Source organism: Nerophis lumbriciformis, linkage group LG30 (assembly GCF_033978685.3).
Source record: "Nerophis lumbriciformis linkage group LG30, RoL_Nlum_v2.1, whole genome shotgun sequence".
Taxonomy (NCBI): domain Eukaryota; kingdom Metazoa; phylum Chordata; class Actinopteri; order Syngnathiformes; family Syngnathidae; genus Nerophis; species Nerophis lumbriciformis.
In genome coordinates this window covers 20580634-20600810 of record NC_084577.2, presented here as the reverse complement: position 1 = coordinate 20600810, position 20177 = coordinate 20580634, and positions in this window count along the sequence as shown.

Genomic DNA, 20177 nt, shown 5'->3' with positions numbered 1-20177 from the left:
GTTTTCAAGTGACTGCCTTGAGTAGCCAATATGAATGTATTGGTATGGGCTGATCTCCTGAAATTTCAGTAAAACTTGATAATATTCCTATTCTGTCTTGGTGGTCCTTCTTACTCAGCATATATGTCATCGAAAGACCTTGGGATTGACCAGTAACTTAGATTCCCTGAGCTGGTCGACGCAACAAAAGTCACATTTGCTTTTCCTTCCATGTCAAGAACTCCTCCGTCTGGTTCCCAAAGCACGGCGGAAAAAAGTACCCGGAACCGATCAATAGGTGGACGAGATGACGAGAAAGAGTATTCAAGTGACTGCTTGAGGGAAGTTCCAAGAAAGTGCTGAAGTGCATGTGCGTCACTTTGCAACGGCGTCAATGTCTGAGTATGTTTTGGTAATCAATAACACTTGAGCTGGAGAGGAAGTCAATAGTGGCTGCACTGTGAGGGGAGTGCATGATCCATACAAGGAACATGGACAAGGTGCGAGATGGAAAGCAAGCACCAGTGTTGCCAGATGGGAAATGACACATTAACACAACCAGAAACTTTTAATTAGAATTTTTTTTTTTTTTCAAATTGTACAACATAAGCTGCACCAAATACATATAGCCGCACCAAACCATAAGTCACAGACATACACTATATTGCCAAAAGTATTTGGCCACCCATCCAAATGATCAGAATCAGGTGTCCTAATCACTTGGCCCGGCCACAGGTGTGATGAATCACACTTTTTCCATCTGGCAATCTGATGAACCAGTCTGGGTTTGGAGGTTGCCAGGAAAACGCTACATTTCGGACTGCATTGTGGCGAGTGTGAAATTTGGTGGAGGAGAAATTATGGTGTGGGTTTGTTTTTCAGGAGTTGGGCTTTGGCCCCTTAGTTCCAGTGAAAGGAATTGTGAATGCTCCAGCATACCAAAAACATTTTGGACGATTCCATGCTCCCAACCTTGTGGGAACAGTTTGGAGCGGGCCCCTTTCCTCTTCCAACATGACTGTGCACCAGTGCACAAAGCATGGTCCATAAAGACATGGATGACAGAGTCTGGTGTGGATGAACTTGACTGGCCTGCACAGAGTCCTGACCTGAACCCGACAGAATCAATCAAATCAAATCAACTTTATTTATAGAGCACATTTCAGAACACCTTTGGGATGAATTAGAACGGAGACTGAGAGCCAGGCCTTCTCGACCAACATCAGTGTGTGACCTCACCAATGCGCTTTTGGAAGAATGGTGGAAAATTCCTATAAACACACTCCGCAACCGTGTGGACAGCCTTCCCAGAAGAGTTGAAGCTGTGATAGCTGCAACATCATATTGACCCCTGTGGGTTAGGAATGGGATGGCACTTCAAGTTTTTTTTTTTTTTAGTTTATTATTCTTCGGTCAATGGTCAACAAAATAAACAAACAGTTGCACATTCATAGATTGAAAATGAAAATGAAAATGTTGCAGACCGAAAGGGTTTAGGCTGAAGTTGAACACTTATAGCGCCTAACCCTATAAACAATGTCAAGTACAAGATGAACTTCCGAAAATTATGAAATGTCCTTTGTACAACATAAGTTCATATGTGAGTCAAGGCAGGTGGCTGAATACTTTTGGCAATATAGTGTATATATTGTGAAATGTGTTATTTACACAGAAAGATTCTGTAAATGTTTACCTTAATTGTTTCCAAACGGTGTCTGTAACACGGCAGTAAAACGGTTGATCAAACAAAACAGAAGTCATCGTCATGGACCCAATCAGCTAAACAGACTCAATAAGTCCACGGTGACATCCGGGTGAATATGTAAAACTGAAACAATACAAAAAGAATGCCATTGTAAGTTATCAATACTAACACAGACATCTGTGAATGTGTTAGCATATTAGCTCATACCAACGACGCTAGTTTCATTACATACGTACAATAGCGCGTACAAATAGCACGTACAAATCTGCATGAAAACACTTAGTAAGTATGAATTGTTTTAGTTGAATTAGAAAACTTAGAAATGTTGCTTGGAGTGATGAATGAAAAATATATATATATATGTATTTATATGTATATATGTATGTATGTATGTATATGTATATAAATATATATATGTATATATATATATATACACACACACACACACATATGTATATATATATATATATACAGTATATATATATATATATATATATATATATATATGTATATATATATATATATACACACACACACACACACATATGTATATAAGTATTTGTGTATATATATGTATATATGTATGTATACATATATGTATTTATATGTATAAATGTATGTATATATATATATATATATATATATATATATATATATATGTATATATACATACAAACATACATATATATACATACATACATATATATTCATATATATGCATACATATATATACATAGATATACACATATACATATATACACATATATACATATATATACATATATATACACATATACATATATACATATATACATATAAATACATACATACTAGAGATGCGCGGTTTGCGGACACAACCGCGGAGTCCGCGGATTATCCGCGGATCGGGCGGATGAAATTAAAAAAACTAAGATTTTATCCGCTCGCGGGTCGGGTTGGGCGGATTAATTTTTTTTTTTTTTTTTTTTTTTGCGGGTGGCAGTTAAACCAATTCGGAAATATATATACATAGTTAAATGTTGTTACCCACATACGAAAAACGAGCAGGCACCTGCTGCATATGCCACAACAGAAGAAAAAAAAAGAAAAGAGATGGACACTTTTACGGAGCGGAGAAGGGACGCCTCGCCGGGGTCCGGGACCGAGGCCCCTTCCCCCGAGAGGGCCCCACCGGGAGCCGTAGCTGAGGCGATCCGCGAGAAGGGCCCGACGCACGTCCAGGGTCACTACCGCGCCCACCGCACCGACACCCCGCCTCGTCCGCTTTCGCCGCGGCCGGCGTCACGCGCAGCAGGTAAGCAGCTTACCTGCCCGCCACCCCCGTGGCCGGGGGCTCGTAACATGGGTCACTCCGCGCGCTCCGCCCGCGCAGCTTACCTGCTTGCCACCCCTGTTGCCGGGGGCGCGTAACAGGGGTCACTCCGCACGTAGTGCGCTCATGAAAGGGGTGGGGCTCACCCTGGTTGATATAGAGAGCAGGACGGTGGCCATGGAAGTCGGAACCCGCTAAGGAGTGTGTAACAACCCACCTGCCGAATCAACTAGCCCTGAAAATGGATGGCGCTGGAGCGTGGGCCCATACCTGGCTGTCGCCGGCAGCGAGACGCGCTTGGAGGTGCGCTCAGCGCGGCTCCCATATGATTGAGCAGAGGTGTGGACTCGAGTCACATGACTTGGACTCGAGTCAGACTCGAGTCATGAATTTGATGACTTTAGACTCGACTTGACAAAATGTAAAAAGACTTGCAACTCGACTTAGACTTTAACATCAATGACTTGTGACTTCACTTGGACTTGAGCCTTTTGAATTGACATGACTTGACATGACTTGCTACTTTCCCCAAAACCCAAAGATGAAAAAGTTATTCGGGAGCGCTCCGTATTTTTCATTGTGTACTTGTCTATCAGCGTTGCGTGTGTCAGCTGGTGTGGTCTCAGTACAACAGCCAATCAAATTAGATCTACTTTGTTTTCATCACACAGCATTCATCCAATCAAATTGCAGGACAACCAACGAAGAAGACATGTCCAAACCACACGCCAGTGAACAAAAAATGATACCTAAAATATTTTCGTTTGGGTATAAAAATTACGAGGTGGTCAACACAAAACGGTTTGCAGTATGCAACACATGCGGTTCGAAAATGACTGATGGAGAGGCAACAACTTCCAACTTCGTCCGGCATTTGAAGTTGCACAAAGAAGGGTAAGTTTTGAATGTAAGATAACGTTTATTGGCTAAGTAACGTGACTTTTATTTGCTGTGTAGTTAAATCAGTGAGGCTGTAAACTCACTGCTAACATTATAACGTTATTGCAAACACGGGAATCTGTTGCAGTTCACTACCTTATTCATACTTTTTGTTCAGTGATTTTTTAAGCAGGGTTACGTTAGTCAATATATCACACGTAACGTTAGACGGCGGTCAGCAGCACCGCGTATTTTAGCCACCTAAAAAAAGACAAAAATAGTAAAATAAAGGTCAGTTAAAATGTATACTATATTATGAATATGTGTACCGTTTTAGCTAGCTTTCTGACATACTGTTGGTTGTTTACCTCAGTGGTCCCCAACCACCGGGCCGCGGCCCGGTACTGGTCCGTGGATCGATTGGTATCGGGCCGCACAAGAAATAAATATATATTTTTTTTCTTTTTTTAATTAAATCAACATAAAAAACACAAGATACACTTACAAGTAGTGCACCAACCCCAAAAAACTATCTCCCCCTTTTGTTCTGGGCATTGAACATGAAGACTCTTCCTTCACTGTTCCGAGTGGCCATGAGAGTCTTGGCAGTGCCTGCCTCCAGTGCTCCAGTGGAGCGAGTTTTCAGCCATGGTGGCATCATACTACGCCCCCATCATGCACAAATGACTGACAGACTCTTGGCTAATTTGGTCTTTTGCAAATGCAATGCAGCATAGGGCCCTGACATATAAAAAGTCCAACTTTTTTGTTATGTTCACGTATATGTCATGTTTTTTCAATGTTAACACCTTTGTACAAATAAGTACATTTGCACTTTATTTGTCAATGTGTTTGTTCTGTAAAGGAATGAGTTAATGTTTAAAATGACTGGTTAATAGTGCTATTATAAAGTGCAATGTCAGCACAATTTTTTTTCCTGCAATTTAAAATGCACTTGTTTTAATAAATAAATACAGCGTTTGAAAAGCATACACAATCTGTGTTAATATATTAGTCTGTGGTTAAAAGGACTTGAAAGGACTCGAAACTCAAAATGCAGGACTTAGGACTTGACTTGAGACTTTCCAGTCTTGACTTTGGACTTGACTCGGGGCTTGCCTGTCTTGACTCGGGACTTGACTCGGACTTGAGGGCAAAGACTTGAGACTTACTTGTGACTTGCAAAACAATGACTTGGTCCCACCTCTGTGATTGAGCACTGGTGTGCGTCTGGGTCGTGACAGCGTGGCACGCGAATGTCTGTGCATTGGATCATTCTCCTTTCTTTAACAGGCAAAAGCTTTATAACCTCACCATACCTGCCAACTTTTAAATCAGAAAAACCTAGTAGCCAGGGTCCAAGGGCCGCAGGCCCCGGTAGGTCCAGGACAAAGTCCTGGTGGAGGGTTCAGGGCTTCGCCCCCCGACGCAAAATGACTATTAGCATTCAGACAGGTTAAAATGTTGCTAAAACCATCACTTTTCTATCAGTCACAGTGACTTTTCAAAACAAAAATATTACAGCAAAAATCATATGGGTTGATTGACATGTTTATTCTGTAAGCTAACTTCAATAGTTTGAAATTATTTTGACAGTTAATGCCAGTTATCCTGTCAACCTTTCACAAGACTTCAATTTGTTAATTGAAAGTATAAATAGTATAAACACTTTTTACAGTATGTCGTGCTGTGAAATACAGCCGACAGGATTGTGCATGCATGGTGCAGGAGAACAAAGGACTTCTTTCATTTAAGGTTTGTGATAAACCATCAAACTCATTCGTTAAAAGGACTCTATAGTAATATAAAGCGAATTTTTTTGGACATTATCATGCAAGAAAAGTTTATTTTTGGGATCGCGATCACCGCGTAATGATTTTTAAAGGTTGCATTACATTATTAACTGTCCCATGTGATCAGCCAGTGCGATTGGAAGTCCATGCTCAATTATTGCCTCCGTAAATAAAACTTTGGCATTCATCACATCCAAAGAATCTGTTTGGGCGACGAAAAACGTTGAAAGTTTTCCACTTGTATCGCTAGCAACGGCATTAGACTTGTGTTTTTTTGTCCCAACGTGGTCTTTTACATCGCTAATTCCTCCGTGTCCGATCGAAAAATCTTGTCTGCACAAGGTGCAATTCGCGTAGTTTTCACCCTTTTTTTAATTTTTTTTATTAATATTAGATATATAACAACGGGCGGATGGTGGGCGGGTGCAGTTCTGATCAAACGTTACATCGGGTGGATGGCGGATGGTTGACGACTTTCTGACGCGGTTGCGGATGAAATAATTGCCTATCCGCGCATCTCTAATACATACATATACATACATATATATATGCACACACACATTTGTATATTATATATATATATATATATATATATATATATATGTATATATATACATACATACATATATACATGCATACATACATACTATATACATATAAATACATATAAATGCATACATATATACATGTATATACACATATATATATTGTACACATATACATATATACACATATATACATATATACATATATATATATACACATATACATATATACACATATATACATATATATATATATATATACACATATACATATATACACACTTATACATATATACATATATACATATAAATACATATATACATATACATACATATATATGCACACACACATATGTATATTTTATATATATATATATATATATATATATATATATATATATATATATATATATATATATATATATATATATATATATATATATATATATATAAATAAATAAATAATAAATAATATTGATGTATGTTTCTTATATAAACTGTCAATAACATTTAGGTGTGAATGAAAATACAGCTCCACCACTTTAGTCATATTTTTTGCGCTTAAAAAAAACTTGAACTCTATGACTTAAGCTCCAGACTTCTCCTGTTTGTTTGATATTGTCATTACTGCCACATGTGGTGGAAAAGTGTACTACAACTGAGCACCGCTGAGAAACGGACACATTTTGGCGGCCCTCTAGGGGGCGCTCACTTAAACACTGCTGCAGGGCACATTCATTAAGCTACGAAATGTATTTTTCTTTTGTTTGTGTTTCAACTCTATTGCAGCATCGACATATCGAGATATTACCGTGAACCACATATTGTATGTATTGCCTCGTGAGGCACCCTGAAATTCCCAGCCCTGCTACTAATTGTAATTGCTATGGTTTGAAGGGATTAAATGTTTTTTTTTCATTATGGGAATCATAGTTATTTGTGCAGGGTGAAACCATCGTACACTTCCAATAAATATTGCGCATCTGGCCACGCAAAGGAAGGCTGAGGCTGAACGTGAGACATTAATGGATTAAAGAGGGAGACAAACAACACGAAAGAGAAAGCCGGTGTGGGAGTTTTTTGTGCAAGGAAAACTAAACGCACAGCGAGACATTTGTCAGGCGAGGCCCATTTCTGCATAATTGTTGTCTTAGTGAGCCTGTTCTCGCCCCCTGTGAGGCTCAAGCAAGGCAAGGCAGGGAAATTGTCTCCAGTGAGATGAAAAAGCAGCAATAAAAGATGTAAAATCACAAAGAAAAACAGCATGAGAGGCAGGGAAATGAAAGGAAAGTTTAGTTTATTTTCCCCGCTTGCTGAACGCTGGCAAGGAGTAATTTGCAGATGTGACCCTTGACCCCCGGGTCTATCCATTAGAGTAATTCAATAAAGTTTATTTCTCGGGGGAATTGATGTAATAATCTTGAAGATTTTCATTAGATATGACACACTTTATTGATTAACGTTGTCAAAACAGTGATGAAATCCTTTCACTGATATTAGGAATTAACGAGTGTTTGATTCACACACGTCATCTTAATTAATGACTATATTGTGCAGAATGTATTTTATTTCAGTGGTTAAGGGTGTCCTGTCCTGTCCAGTCATCATTTCACGCAAAAAATGTCACTGTTTTACAAAAACAAAACAAAAATTGGCAATATTGTGATAAAAGGCAGCATTTAATATGACAAATGTCACCATTTTGCATTAAAAAGTAAAAATTTTACATAAAAAAGTAATAATTTTACAAGAAAATATTGCAATATTACAGAAACGGAAAAAGAATATGAGAAATCGTTCCCAATTTTATGAGAAAAAAGTGGACACATTGTGAGAAAAAACTGCTTTTAGTTAATTTATTTGTTGTCTGTTATTGGTTTTTCATCTTCATTATTTACTTCAATGTATTACAGTATGTCTCTATATACATATTTATTTCATTGTTTTCATTCATTTTGGCCAAAGGGGGCACATTTCAATTTCTTACACACACTTGTTATTTCATATGTTGACCAGAGGGGGAGCACTTTTAAAACCGACACACAGTCAATTTGAAAAATCTCTCCTTTTTGGGACCACCATAATTTGGATTCCCAGAATTTCCCGGAATGTTCTCCAGGGGTGCAAATGAGATCTCTATGTTTTGTTTTTTGTAATGTGCTTAAGGCTGATGACAAACGAGTCACGGACCACAGATGGCCCCCTGTGCCACACTTTGGGCAAACCAGCTGTAGAAGCTAACTGTTGATGGCCACTATTGTTTTAGTACCGTAGTGTATTTGTTCATCCTATGGTCACATATGGATGCACATTAAATAACAAAAAAATCCTGACTTTGGAGCAATGTTCACGGACTCTAGTATCTGGCTCTCTATTAGATGCAGTGGTTTTCCGTATTGGGACCATGGTTTCGGTCCTAACTTGTTCACCGGTCCTCATATGGTAGGTACTTCCATAGGAGGACCACAGCACACACAAACAAGTTACAAAGAATACACAAGACTTGCAACAGAGTCAATTTTAAAAATCCCTCCTTTTTGGGACCACCCTAATTTAGATAGATTTCACCACATTCCTGAAGTTGGAGCAATGTTGACGGACTCTAGTATCTGGCTCTCTATTAGATGCAATGGTTTTCTGTGTTGGGACCATGATTTCGGTCCTAACTTGTTCACCGGTCCTCATATGGTAGGTACTTCCATAGGAGGACCACAGCACACACAAATAAGTTACAAAGAATACACAAGACTTGCAACAGAGTCAATTTTAAAAATCCCTCCTTTTTGGGACCACCCTAATTTAGATAGATTTCACCACATTCTCTATTATATGCAGTGGTTTTCCGTATTAGGACCATGGTCTCGGTCCTAACTTGTTTACCGGTCCTCATATGGTAGGTACTTCTATAGGAGGACCACAGCACACACAAACAAGTTACAAAGAATACACAAGACTTGCAACAGAGTCGATTTTAAAAATCCCTCCTTTTTGGGACCACCCTAATTTAGATAGATTTCACCACATTCTCCATTAGATGCAGTGGTTTTCCGTATTGGGACCATGGTCTTGGTCCTAACTTGTTCACCGGTCCTCATACGGTAAGTACTTCCATAGGAGGACCATAGCACACACAAAAAAGTTACAAAGAGTACACAAGACTTGCAACAGAGTCAATTTTAAAAATCCCTCATTTTTGGGACCACCCTAATTTAGATAGATTTCACCACATTCCTGACTTTGGAGCAATGTTCACGGATTCTAGTATTTGGCTCTCTTTTAGATGCAATGCTTTTCCGTATTGGGACCATGATTTCGGTCCTAACTTGTTCACCGGTCCTCATATGGTAGGTACTTCCATAGGAGGACCACAGCACACACAAACAAGTTACAAAGAATACACAAGACTTGCAACAGAGTCAATTTTAAAAATCCCTCCTTTTTGGGACCACCCTAATTTAGATTGATTCCACCACATTCCTGACTTTGGAGCAATGTTCACGGACTCTAGTATCTCGCTCTCTATTAGATGCAATGGTTTTCCGTATTGGGACCATGGTTTCGGTCCTAACTTGTTCACCGGTCCTCATATGGTAGGTACTTCCATAGGAGGACCACAACACACACAAACAAGTTACAAAGAATACACAAGACTTGCAACAGAGTCAATTTTAAAAATCCCTCCTTTTTGGGACCACCCTAATTTCGATAGATTTCACCACATTCCTGACTTTGGAGCAATGTTCACAGACTCTAGTATCTGGCTCTCTATTAGATGCAATGGTTTTCCGTATTGGGACCATGATTTCGGTCCTAACTTGTTCACCGGTCCTCATATGGTAGGTACTTCCATAGGAGGACCACAGCACACACAAACAAGTTACAAAGAATACACAAGACTTGCAACAGAGTCAATTTTAAAAATCCCTCCTTTTTTGGGACCACCCTAATTTAGATAGATTTCACCACATTCCTGACTTTGGAGCAATGATCACGGACTCTAGTATCTGGCTCTCTATTAGATGCAATGGTTTTCCGTATTGGGACCATGATTTCGGTCCTAACTTGTTCACCGGTCCTCATATGGTAGGTACTTCCATAGGAGGACCACAGCACACACAAACAAGTTACAAAGAATACACAAGACTTGCAACAGAGTCAATTTTAAAAATCCCTCCTTTTTGGGACCACCCTAATTTAGATAGATTTCACCACATTCCTGACTTTGGAGCAATGCTCACGGACTCTAGTATCTGGCTCTCTATTAGATGCAATGCTTTTCCGTATTGGGACCATGATTTCGGTCCTAACTTGTTCACCGGTCCTCATATGGTAGGTACTTCCAAAGAGGACCACAGGACACACAAACAAGTTACAAAGAATACACAAGACTTGCAACAGAGTCAATTTTAAAAATCCCTCCTTTTTGGGACCACCCTAATTTAGATAGATTTCACCACATTCCTGACTTTGGAGCAATGCTCACGGACTCTAGTATCTGACTCTCTATTAGATGCAATGGTTTTCTGTATTGGGACCATGATTTCGGTCCTAACTTGTTCACCGGTCCTCATATGGTAGGTACTTCCATAGGAGGACCACAGCACACACAAACAAGTTACAAAGAATACACAAGACTTGCAACTGAGTCAATTTTAAAAATCCCTCCTTTTTGGAACCACCCTAATTTAGATAGATTTCACCACATTCTCTATTAGATGCAATGGTTTTCCGTATTGGGACCATGATTTCGGTCCTAACTTGTTCACCGGTCCTCATATGGTAGGTACTTCCATAGGAGGAACACAGCACACACAAACAAGTTTCAAAGAATACACGAGACTTGCAACAGAGTCAATTTTAAAAATCTTTCCTTTAAGGGACCACCCTAATTTAGATAGGTTTCACCACATTCCTGACTTTGGAGCAATGTTGACGGACTCTAGTATCTGGCTCTCTATTAGATGCAATGGTTTTCCGTGTGGGGACCATGATTTCGGTCCTAACTTGTTCACCGGTCCTCATACGGTAGGTACTTCCATAGGAGGACCACAGCACACACAAACAAGTTACAAAGAATACACAAGACTTGCAACAGAGTCAATTTTAAAAATCCCTCTTTTTTGGGACCACCCTAATTTAAATAGATTTCACCACATTCCTTACTTTGGAGCAATGCTCATGGACTCTAGTATCTGGTTCTCTATTAGATGCAGTGGTTTTCCGTATTGAGACCATGATTTCGGTCCTAACTTGTTCACCGGTCCTCATATGGTAGGTACTTCCATAGGAGGACCACAGCACACACAAACAAGTTACAAAGAATACACAAGACTTGAAACAGAGTCAATTTTAAAAAATCCTCCTTTTTGGGACCACCCTAATTTAGATAGATTTCACCACATTCCTGACTTTGGAGCAATGTTCACGGACTCTAGTATCTGGCTCTCTATTAGATGCAATGGTTTTCTGTATTGGGACCATGGTTTCGGTTCTAACTTGTTCACCGGTCCTCATATGGTAAGTACTTCCATAGGAGGACCATAGCACACACAAAAAAGTTACAAAGAATACACAAGACTTGCAACAGAGCCAATTTTAAAAATCCCTCCTTTTTTGGGACCACCCTAATTTAGATAGATTTCACCACATTCCTGACTTTGGAGCAATGCTCACGGACTCTAGTATCTGGCTCTCTATTAGATGCAATGGTTTTCCGTATTGGGACCATGATTTCGGTCCTAACTTTTTCACCGGTCCTCATATGGTAGGTACTTCCATAGGAGGACCACAGCACACACAAACAAGTTACAAAGAATACACAAGACTTGCAACAGAGTCAATTTTAAAAATCCCTCCTTTTTGGGACCACCCTAATTTAGATAGATTTCACCACATTCCTGACTTTGGAGCAATGTTCACGGACTCTAGTATCTGGCTCTCTATTAGATGCAATGGTTTTCTGTATTGGGACCATGATTTCGGTCCTAACTTGTTCACCGGTCCTCATATGGTAGGTACTTCCATAGGAGGACCACAGCACACACAAACAAGTTACAAAGAATACACAAGACTTGCAACAGAGTCAATTTTAAAAATCCCTCCTTTTTGAGACCACCCTAATTTAGATAGATTTCACCACATTCCTGACTTTGGAGCAATGCTCACGGACTCTACTATCTGGCTCTCTATTAGATGCAATGGTTTTCCGTATTGGGACCATGATTTTGGTCCTAACTTGTTCACCGGTCCTCATGTGGTAGGTACTTCCATAAGAGGACCACAGCACACACAAACAAGTTACAAAGAATACAGAAGACTTGCAACAGAGTCAATTTTAAAAATCCTTCCTTTTTGGGACCACCCTAATTTAGATAGATTTCACCACATTCTCTATTAGATGCAGTGGTTTTCCGTATTGGGACCATGGTCTCGGTCCTAACTTGTTCACCGGTCCTCATATGGTAGGTACTTCCATAGGAGGACCACAGCACAGACAAACAAGTTACAAAGAATACACAAGACTTGCAACAGAGTCAATTTTAAAAATCCCTCCTTTTTGGGACCACCCTAATTTAGATAGATTTCACCACATTCCTGACTTTGGAGCAATGTTCACAGACTCTAGTATCTGGCTCTCTATTAGATGCAATGGTTTTCCGTATTGGGACCATGAATTCGGTCCTAACTTGTTCACCGGTCCTCATACGGTAGGTACTTCCATAGGAGGACCACAGCACACACAAACAAGTTACAAAGAATACACAAGACTTGAAACAGAGTCAATTTTAAAAATCCCTCCTTTTTGGGACCACCCTAATTTAGATAGATTTCACCACATTCCTGACTTTGGAGCAATGTTCACGGACTCTAGTATCTGGCTCTCTATTAGATGCAATGGTTTTCCGTATTGGGACCATGATTTCGGTCCTAACTTGTTCACCGGTCCTCATATGGTAGGTACTTCCATAGGAGGACCACAGCACACACAAACAAGTTACAAATAATACACAAGACTTGCAACAGAGTCAATTTTGAAAATCCCTCCTTTTTGGGACCACCCTAATTTAGATAGATTTCACCACATTCTCTATTAGATGCAGTGGTTTTCCGTATTGGGACCATGGTCTCGGTCCTAACTTGTTCACCGGTCCTCATATGGTAGGTACTTCCATGGGGGGACCACAGCACACACAAACAAGTTACAAAGAATACACAAGACTTGCAACAGAGTCAATTTTAAAAATCCCTCTTTTTTGGGACCACCCTAATTTAGATAGATTTCACCACATTCTCTATTAGGTGCAGTAGTTTTCCGTATTGGGACCATGGTCTCGGTCCTAACTTGTTCACCAGTCCTCATATGGTAGGTACTTCCATAGGAGGACCACAGCACACACAAACAAGTTACAAAGAATACACAAGACTTGCAACAGAGTCAATTTTAAAAATCCCTCCTTTTTGGGACCACCCTAATTTAGATAGATTTCACCACATTCCTGACTTTGGAGCAATGTTCACGGACTCTAGTATCTGGCTCTCTATTAGATGCAATGGTTTTCCGTATTGGGACCATGATTTCGGTCCTAACTTGTTCACCGGTCCTCATATGGTAGGTACTTCCATAGGAGGACCACAGCACACACAAACAAGTTACAAAGAATACACAAGACTTGAAACAGAGTCAATTTTAAAAATCCCTCCTTTTTGGGACCACCGTAATTTAGATAGATTTCACCACATTCTCCATTAGATGCAGTGGTTTTCCGTATTAGGACCATGGTCTCGGTCCTAACTTGTTCACCGGTCCTCATATGGTAGGTAATTCCATAGGAGGACCACAGCACACACAAAAAAGTTACAAAGAATACACAAGACTTGCAACAGAATCAATTTTAAAAATCCCTCCTTTTTGGGACCACCCTAATTTAGATAGATTTCGCCACATTCCTGACTTTGGAGCAATGTTCACGGACTCTAGTATCTGGCTCTCTATTAGATGCAATGGTTTTCTGTATTGGGACCATGGTTTCGGTTCTAACTTGTTCACCGGTCCTCATATGGAAGGTACTTTTCCTTGTTGATGTCTCAAGAAGGGTAGAAATACAAGAACACACACACACACACACACACACACACACACACACACACACACACACACACAGTTAAATGTGTGGGTCTGATAAACTTGCTTATGACAGCTAATAACTCCTTTCCCCCTGGTCTTAATTAAGGCCAGTTACTACAAACTGTTTGATGCTGGCCCTTTTTTCTCAATCCTTCCCCTTCCTCCTCGCACGGTTACACTTCGGATCTTTGCATGACAATATTTTGGTCTGCATCCCTCGCATTATTACCATTCCCAACGTATTTCCGTTTGAACGTCCTCACGTGCAACGCCGGCCTTCCTCTCTGTGTTGTCTGCAGTATCAAAGGTAGGAAAAAGAAGAAGAGGGGAAAGAAAACGAGGCGCACCTTTTCTCCACACGCCATAATCCAGGTGATGGGTCATGAAAAAGCTCTCACGGAGCTAACAAAAACAAGAATGAAGACATTTAGAAGGGGAAAAACGTGGCAAATGACAAGCTTTGGTCGGATGTGGTGAACAAGTGACCTCATGTATTGTGTAGAAAATATCTCTGGAACGCAACACAATGTTGTGATCTGAGATAAGAGCACGTTGTAAGACTCCAAGCATCAAATATTAATAAGCATACTCAGTCTGTTGTCTCAGACTCGAGACTGGAACCATGATAAAACTACTGTATTTTTCAGACCATAAGGCGCACCGGAATATAAGGTGCACTGCCGATATTCAGGTCTATTTTCATGCACAAGGCGCATTAAAGGGGTCATATTATGATGTTATTTCTACATTAAAAACTAGAGATGTCCGATAATGGCTTTTTTGCCGATATCCGATATTCCGATATAGTCCAACTCTTAATTACCGATTCCGATATCAACCGATACCGATACATACAGTCGTGGAATTAACACATTATTATGCCTAATTTTGTTGTGATGCCCCGCTGGATGCATTAAACAATGTAACAAGGTTTTCCAAAATAAATCAACTCAAGTTATGGAAAAAAAATGATTATTGAAGTCACAAAGTGCATTTTTTTTTTTTTAACATGCCTCAAAACAGCAGCTTGAAATTTGGGACATGCATGAGAGCATGAGGAGGTTGAGGTGGGCGGGGTTGAGGTGGGGGGGTAGCGGGAGGTGTATATTGTAGCGTCCCGGAAGAGTTAGTGCTGCAAGGGATTCTGGGTATTTGTTCTGTTGTGTTTATGTTGTGTTACGGTGCGGATGTTCTCCCGAAATGTGTTTGTCATTCTTCTTTGGTGTGGGTTCACAGTGTGGCGCATATTTGTAACAGTGTTAAAGTTGTTTATACGGCCACCCTTAGTGTGACATGTATGGCTGTTGACCAAGTATGATTTGCATTCACTTATGTGTGTGAAAAGCCGTAGATATTAAGTGACTGGGCCGGCAAAGGAAGTGCCTTTAAGGTTTATTGGCGCTCTGTACTTCTCCCTACGTCCGTGTACACAGCGGCGTTTTTAAAAGTCATAAATTTTACTTTTTGAAACCGATACCGATAATTTTGAAACCGATACCGATAATTTCCGTTATTACATTTTAAAGCATTTATCGGCCGATAATATCGGCAGTCCAATATTATCGGACAGCTCTACTTCCTGGTGGTCTACATAACATGTAATGGTGGTCCTTTGGCCAGATTAATATGTTTTATAGACCATTTTTCTCTTTAGGATGCACCCTTTTGTGGGCGGTCTTTTTCACAATGTCTTCTCTCCGCCATCTTTGTTGTAGTTTTTAGCGCTTCCATAGCGAGTCTACTGAGAGATATAAGTTAGAACCGTATACTGCTTTATGTCAGAAATGGCAACAGCCGAGGATGAATGACCCACAACGAGGGGATAGAGAAAAAGAAGGAGCTTATTGACGACAAAGGCGGACGCGCGTATTTTTCGAGTCTTATTTATAAAGCAAATACACATCAGCAGGTATCAATAGGTAAGAAAAGTTGTATTTGCATAATATTGTGAAACAACACGCCAGATAACGTCTCCGAATAAGTGCCATTTTGCAGTTCTTATAGACACACCATAATAATACCCGTATGTTGAAGCACAGTACGTCTGACTACTGTAGCCATAATGCTCCCACATACATCAAGTAGTGGGTCATACCAAAATATTTGGACAGATTTTTGAGCGCCGTGTGTAATGTTCCATATTCTCAATGTAACCAAAGTTTTGGGCTCGCTTGCTCGCGTCATTTATTGAACAGGCGTCAACTTGCAGTCCACACAAATCTCTTATGTGTGAGCCGTTCGAAAGACTGGCTTGTTATTACATTTATTTATTTATTTATTTTAAATCAAGGAAACAATCACTACTATCAGTTAAACGTAAGATGTAGATCAGAAAGATTTCATTTATTGGTGGTAATTATTCTGAAAAATTAGCAATATTTTTTTTTTTTTTTTTTTTTTTTTTTTATGTCCTGTCCAGCTTCTCAGGCAAATCATATAGTTGATGTAGATGCCCATGTCGGCTGTTCAGATTTACTTTACAAAAGAGAAGTGTAGGATACTTCTCTTGTTGCCTTATTTGTATTTGACTTTATTAAATGTATTTATATTATCATTTAGTGCAGCCGGGCCGGAGCAGGAGGGGATAGAAAGAGAAAAAAAAAGAAGACAGAGGGGGAAATTGTGGGGACAAGAGGGGGATTAGACAGAGAGACAAAAACAACAACAGCAAACAACAACAACAACAACAATAGAGCAACATCAGCAAATATGACATGTACAAATATGATGGTAAAAGTAATAGCAAATAAGCAGTTAGCGAAAAATAAAAAATAATACAGAAATGACAATGAGCATTATTACACTACAAATGGATCAATACAAATACCAATAGAAATAGCGCTATTGATAATGAACAATACCAATAATTTACCTTTATTATCAACAATACAGTTGTTTAAATGCAACAATACATATACGTAATGATAACTTGAGATACGAAAGAATGCAGAAAAATGGAGGGGGAGAAAGAGAAGCAACCTACATTAACCTTGTAGATTGTTATAGTCACAATAGGTTAAGCTTTGTCAGTGTGCCATGTGTTACACCCAGTTTACCCTAGGGCAACAACGTTAATATATGTTTGATGAAACGTGATTATGTGCATGAGTGTAAGTATGCATATGTACTTGTATATGTACAGAATGTGTATATGTGTTTGTACAATGAATGTATATGTACAGAATGTGTATATGTGTTTGTACAGTGAATGTATATGTACAGTATGTGTATGTTTGTATATTGAATGTGCGTGTGGATGTACGAACATTAGGTAGGTAAATATGTACTGTATTTGTGTATGTATGTGGGAGCGTAGGTACCTATGTACGTATGTGAGCATATGTGAATTTGCATGTACAATACAATCGACTCCCAGAGTGCGTGGGAGCCAGAGCACGGCCCCATCACCCCCGAGAGCCCAACCCACAAACAGGAGGCGTGGTGCCCAGGGAACCAGGGACCACCGCCCCCACGCAGCCAAGCCGGCCAGCGACAGGAACCCCAGAGCCCGACCCACCGTACCGCCCACAAGGGCCAGCAGCAGGCCGCAGACAGACGCACCCGGCAGAGGACAGGGCACGAGAAAAGCAGGGGACAGCCAGACCCCAAGCCAGCGAGAGACCACACCCCACACGGGCAGAAAGGCGAGACGCCCCGCCCGAGGGACCCAGAGACTCCCCGCAACCGGACGGGAAGACCGCCCCCGCCCCACCGGCAACCGGGCCCCCACGAGCCCACCCCCCACCCCCGGAGAGCGCGGCGAGGCCAGCCCCCGGCCACCCCACCCAAACCGGCCGCCGCAGGACCACCCAGGCACAGGGCCACGGGAACCACCCACCCCACCCGCAGGGACCCCAACGATGGAGATGGAACAACCAGCAACCGCCCCGCCGAGCCCCCCCCCTGAGGGAGGGGAAAATTAAAAAATAATATTAATAAAATATATTAAAAAATAAATAAATTAATAAATAAATTAATTAATTAATTTAAAAAAAAAAGAATTAAAAGAAGATCACAGACATGCTGACAAACAAGGTCACTACCCCAGCAACTGGCCGACTCGCAGCACCTCGGAATACCTTGCAGCACCAAGCTACCACAAATTACCAAATTAGCAATATTTAATCTCTTTTTGTTGTGTTTTTTTTATTATAAACATTCCATAAGGCAGTGGCATATTTCCATGCTTCAGCAGTGACATCACTAGTTTGAATTGTCTCCTCGCTTTAAAGAATTGTAGCGGTTTAACAATATAGAACAAAATCCATAAATAATAAGTAAGAATAAAATAAATTGATGGATATAAAAAGCATGAACACAAATACAATACAAATTATTATACATCACGCACTCTTCTCTCATGAAATATCTCTCAACTGCATACAAAATGAAAGGAGAAAAAAAAGGTAACGCATTAATTACTTTGCCCAGTTATTACTGTAAATTCTGTACGTTAAGCTGTTACTTTTTTCCTACGCTCTGAACCCTGCGGCTTATAAAGCGGTGCGGCTAATTTATGGATTTTCTTCGCCGGCGGCCATAATGCAAACATTTTGCAAAAAAAACAAAAACTAGCTTGGTGTGTTATTGTTTGTGCTACGGCGACTTCTTTTAGAGAGGTTCACTCACTGCAGGTGCTGCAGTGCCCTTCTGTTTAGACTGAGCTTCCAACCGGAAGTAGATCCATCTTCTAGCCGTCCATAGCGAAACTGCTGAAAAAATAAATCTTCATTTATCACTCCAAGCAACGTTTTCAGGTTTTACAATATAACTAAAACAATTTATACTTAACAAACTGTCCCATGTGTGACATCATTAGGATTTTTTTTCAAGCATATTTAGACAATCGTAACTTAATCAAGCTAGCATCGTGAGCATTAGCTAGTATGCTAACATGTTTACAAGTGTGTTAGTATTAATAACTTACAATGGCATTTTCAGTTTTTCGTAAATCCACCAAAACGTCACAGTGGACTTATTGTGTCTGATTAGTTGATTGGAGAGCTAGTTTCTGCAGCTAGTGGGCCCAATGACAATGACTTCTGTTTTGTTTGTTTAGCCGTTTTACTGCCGTGTTACATACACCGTTTGGAAATAATTAAGGTATGTATATACACATTTTCAAAATATTTATGTTTAAATAACAAATTCCTGAACGTATATTCACTATATTGCCAAAAGTATTTGGCCACTGTTGCGTTTGGACCAGTTGTTCCTCCCAGGGAATTCAAGTTTCTGGTCACTCCCAAGCTCTTTATGACACTGAAAGCTGAGTAGAAGAACCACCAGAGACAGAATACGTATTTTGTAATTTTATCCCCAAAGCTTTGGAAATATAATGAGACCAGTCCAGCATAGAACATTCAATCGCGCAGCTAAGATGGTCTGATCTAAAATATGGAAACCTTCTATTCTATAAAGTCTCTCTCCCTCCCACCCTCACTGTCTTGTCTTTCCAGCCCAAACACATGCCCATTGTCCTCCGCAGCTGGACACAAGAAGAGATAAGGAGAAGGAGTATCTCTCCTCCTTACATTCCAAAGTCAAGGTTAGCACACAGTATTTGCAGACAACCAAAAGACCACAATTGGAAGAAAAACACTAGCTGTTTTGTAATATGATTATGAAAGTAAAGAAGTAACACTTAAATACGGATATATGTAAATATCTGCCTCCGACACCACCCTTCCAAAGGATGAGAATCAGGTGTCCGAATCACTTGGCCCGGTGTATAAAATCAAGCACTTAGGCATGGAGACTGTTTCTACAAACATTTGTGATTTCTCAGTGATTTCCAGCGTGAAACTGTCATAGGAGGCCACCTGTGCAACAAATCCAG